At 37.6% G+C, this 5,029-nt stretch overlaps 1 pseudogene; it reads right to left on the bottom strand.

Moving 5' to 3' along the window:
• Nucleotides 1-224: 224 nt before the first annotated feature.
• LOC149198780 (putative cytosolic oligopeptidase A pseudogene) lies at nucleotides 225-1,049 on the bottom strand (annotated as a pseudogene).
• Nucleotides 1,050-5,029: the final 3,980 nt, after the last annotated feature.

Here is a 5,029-nt window from a genome sequence, read left to right as displayed (position 1 = left end):
TGCATAGGCATTTTTCCCCACAACAAGTGGCTCATCAAGCATCGCCATTGTGTTGCCCAAAAACTGCTCGTGAGTCTGATGGTTGCAAAATCAGAGGAATTGCCGAGGCAAGTGATGGATCAGTCGAATAACTCCAGAGATTTCATGTTCCATGACTGGAGCTAGAAGTGACGTAGAATTTAAAATTGTCATGCGATACAAGTAGTGAGGATTATTTATCTGCTCTAGGACCTGTGGAACAATATGTTGTATTGCCCATTCTGGACCAAATTCTTCAACAGTTTATCTCTCTCTAATTGAAGTCTCAAAATATGATCAATAATTGGAGTGTTATCTAAACTTCCAGTAGAGGCACGAGTAACATAAGCATGATAGAGCTCCTCATGAAGATTGCGATTATGTGCATGTTGTTGAACTAGTCGGTAGCTTGGAGTATCTAATGTAATAATCCATGGCCCATTCTTGGCAGTTGCACCTTCATAACCCTTAGATGCTACTGTTTGAGCAGCGAGACCAAGAGAAGTTGGTGGCAATCCCTCAATATCTTTCTTGTCAGTTATTAGCTTCTCAAAGCTTTTTGTTGCATCCAAAACGTTCTCAGTAAATTTTAATGAAAGATTTTCTAATTCCTGTTGGATTTCATTGAAGCGCACTTTAGCATCCCCTTCCAAAGCAACACCATTAAGTGTGGCTTCCTTAATCTGAACTTCAACTATACGTTTTTGGGCTTCTATCAGCGTTTCCCAAATAGGATCTTCCTGAATAGCTTTGAATGCATTGAAGATAGGTTTGCTTTGTCCTAGTCTAAGTTGAAATGTCACTTTTTTAGGCTGCACTTCCTCAATAGCTGAACGAAGATCTTCAGAATCTTTGACAATTTTAAGATGGTTTACAACTCTCCATACAACGGAGAGACGATCCATGATTTTCTCTAAAGGCTCAACTAGCCCTGACCAAGTTGGTTGTACTATTCTTTCCAATTCAGCTAAATCATTTTCCAGTTGTTGCAAGAGAGCCCTAATGCTAGGGTAGATGTTCTCCAGCTCCATTGCATCGAAACAGGGAAAGGGTCTTAATTGTAGCAGTGGGTTTTCCTCGAATATCTCCACTCCAGCCATTCTTTGTACCTCGTTGAGACTCAGACTCACGCAATGAAAATTTGAAGAAAATGTTGTTTTGAATCTGATACCTGCTGAAGGTCTAGTGGCACTAAGAATAGTGGTGGAAGACTTCACATAATTAAGAGAAGAAAGAAAGAAATTAATTATTTTTAAAGAGTAAATTTTTATGATGAGATAAGTGTGCATTTTTTTAGTGTGGAGTGACAAGTGGGAATTTGATAAAGTAAGGGCTTATTTCCTTGTAATGGAGTGATAACATGTATTTTTTACAGAAGTCATTTTAATATTTTGTTGAAGAAATTGGGTGAGTCAGTTTTGAAGACATTTTGCTTCCAAAGTTTGCAAGTGTGATATTCTCATTGAGAATTTTCCATGACAAAGTTGTGACATTGAAGAATGATGTACTCCAGTAATTAATAAAATCATAATTTTTGTGGTGCTTATGTCCTAGATCCATCGTAAATTGAATAAGGGGATATTAGGTACACCATCTATAATGAATGTGTTTTCATGACTTGTGTTCAAATTATCAAAATTCCCTCTTTGTATTATGCTTAAACAAATACATGCACATAAGCAAGCTTAAGTATAAGAATGCTTAATCAAGCTCCTATAATCAAGCTTAAGTATAAGAACGCTTAATCAAGCTCCTGTAATCACGCTTAAGTATAAGAACGCTTAATCAAGCTCCTGTAATCAAGCTTAAGTACACAAGCACAAAGAGTCACATCATCAACTTGATAATATAATCTTCGAAGAAAGCACATTTCACATCATGTAATCAAAGCAATCAAGTTAAGGACACTACAAAATCAGGCATTTCAAGCCAAGATGATATCAACAACATCAACACTTTTGTATCACTTGTAGATAAACATTTTTTAATTGAATTGTATGGGTGCATTCTCAGTTGTAACCGACACCCTAATTTGAATTTTTAATGTGAATACATTAATTCAAGTAAGTCTTCAACTGCATCATCAAGATTGAACTTGTCATTTGTCTCTTGGGTGCATTTTAGGCAGTGTTCAACACCCTTCATTTTTTAAAATCAACACATTCAGCGAGTACATTAAAGAAATCAAAAAGTGTCATTAATCAATCAAGCAAGTTCAAGCAAGCCATCTAGCAAGCAATCATCATCAAACGAGTGTGAATTCTAGTAGTATATTCTTCAAGTGATCATCAAATCAAGCTAGTGTTTAACACAATAAGCAATAAATCAAGGGCGCGTGTCAACTTTTTTCACCCCCATACCTTCCAGATGCAGTCCCAAAAGTCTATGTTGACATCTGAAGCTTTCCACACAAAAGTTTGTTCATGGCCAAGAATTGCAGGGGAGATTCAGGAAGGTAAACACATCTATTTTTTGTATGGGATGGTACCCTAGCCAATACTGGGAGAAATGATTGTGGATTTCAAAAAATGCTTGAATGAGGAGGAGCTATAACCAGTCATCAAACAAATGAAGAAACAAATTATCTCCTTAAAGGAAACCACTGCCAACATTGGGATCTCAATAGGTTTTGTTTCCACTTTTGTTGAGTTTCAAGGTTTAAGACATCAAGATCCTTTGATTAATTCCCCTTAAGTTTCTAAAATGTCGATAATAGGACCCCATTCATAGTTTAATTCTACCATCCCAAAAATATGTAAATCAAAAGCTACCAAACCTCTAGTAGGGCCAAAAAAGAAGAAATTGAACCTTATTAGTCACATTGTCAATCTCACCATTGAAGAACCCTAATCCCATACTGCCTTGCCCATCATTGGAGAAATTCCACCCTCCACTTCAGTTGTGTCACCTAGATCACACAACCCATCATCCCATACTACATCCACATCCATCACCATCTCATGTACTATACCCTCTAGGACACTATTGGTAATGAACATGGACATGGAGGATGACTCTATTGTCCATTTCATTATAGAAATCTCTAGCAGAGAAGTCATCATTTCTTGCATGATATTTTTATTGCTAGAGTTGGGTCCACTACTGAGCACGAGACCCATCATTACCCAACCACTCACCACCACTATCAACCCAATGTCACTACCACTTCATCTGTTTCCTTCAATTACACCACTCCCCATCTCCATCCAAACCATTCCTCCATTGGATGAACTATCACAACAAGCTACCTATCACCATGGACACTCAAATAAGTCTATCACTAGTGCGTAACCCTTATAGAGTCAGTTCCCAGATTCCTCCACTATGCACCAGGATGATCTTCAGGGTTGGTCCTCAGCCCAATTATTTAATTTTATTCAACAAGCCACACAAAAATTCGCAGCGTTGAACAATGATTTAACTGTCGAACATGAACAACAACAACAAAAAATTTTTGTACTCACAACAACATGTGATTAGCTCTTCCAAGATAAGAAACAACTCCAAGGGAAGATAGAGCAGATCACCGTAAAATTCTAGGTACTGTGGCCATCAATTTTTGATGTTGTGACTAATGCCCAAAAAGAATTTTTAGCTTGAACATTGGTTGAATGTTGCGACCATAAATAAGTCTTATGCCATGATCTAATCTCTACCAACTAGTAACTCAAGAAAAACCTCATTGCAACAAGAAGTGCATTTTTGGACCCTACCATGACATATACAAATGAAATAAAATAGAAGATAACCGATGTAGATACCCTAAAATACTCCATTTTCAATGATGTGAATGATGCGTAAACTCTCCTACAACAAGTTCACGATTATTCAGGTTGCCTTGTGAAGAAGAACCAACCGATCTACCCCCTCCATGATCAGGTCAATCAACTCCTCACCGATGCGAGCAACACTAAAGAAAAAAGCCAAAGGGAGATGACCAAGGTACAGATAGATGCTTTGGAGGGTGTCATTTAGCATATCAAATATGAGTCAGCCAAGAAAAAGTATATACTCTGAGATCTTCAGCCCATAGATCAAACACACCTAGAGACAATGCAATAATTTAGTGATGACATGGAAACACAATGGACTTCCTTGTTGATGACACAACCATCCTAGCCGATGTTTGATGCAACATCTGAGTTCCTTAGGCAGGCGGTTGTAATCATAGAAATATGGCAGGCAACACTCAATGACTACACCCAATTCCACCAAGTGGCCATCGTCTTTGTTCCTAAACTGGGGCATTCATTTAAAGAGACTAGCTAAGAGGAAGAACCAATAAAAGTAGTAGCAACAGTAGCATCACTAGTAGAAGTAGCAACAACAACATCAACAACACCGGCCCCACTAAAGAAATATTTACTCGGGGATGAGTCAATGAACAATGGTCAAGGCCTATTGGGGTCTTCATTTTTGGAGGAATTAAGACATTTTGGAGAGAAGTCAAAAGGCTAGTGACAAGTGGAGGAAATGGCCATTGGAGAGATGTTTGAATAATATCTAGGAAAAAGGAAGGAACTCATGGAAGACTAACAGTTGTGGAGGAATGGTGGGAAAGAGCAGATATAGCCGAGCAGGAAAAGAGGAAGGAAAATCAAGGAATGGAGATAGAAAAGCAAGGGATAAAGCGGAGAGCCTCATAATGAATTGTTAGTTCAGGTTTGAGTGAAGAGAGAAGGAAGAACAAGACAAAAGGCAGAAAGGAGAACCAAAAATGGTTTTTTTTATTGTTGATGTTGTTACTCTTGTGTTGTAGAGCTATGAGAGTTGATCTCTATATATCATTCCATAAGATTGTATTTTGTGATTTTAGAGTCCTGTATGTTGAGGAAGAGGCCTTAAGCCATATATAATGTATTCACCTCTCATATCAATGATGAATATTTCTATTGGGATCATAGTATGTTAGTTGTATGTTATTCTAGTTCTTTAAGTTTTTTATGTATACGCATATTTAAGTATTCTCTTTGTTACAATATGTATGGCCTGTTGTGATCTCACTTCCTTG

The sequence above is a fragment of the Pinus tabuliformis genome, chromosome 2_1 (assembly GCF_031772625.1).
Source record: "Pinus tabuliformis cultivar Carrire ecotype Pingquan chromosome 2_1, CPIR1, whole genome shotgun sequence".
In the NCBI taxonomy this organism is placed as follows: Eukaryota; Viridiplantae; Streptophyta; class Pinopsida; order Pinales; family Pinaceae; genus Pinus; species Pinus tabuliformis.
The sequence above is the reverse complement of the archived record's forward strand: the minus strand, read 5'-3'. Positions and strand labels throughout refer to the sequence as shown.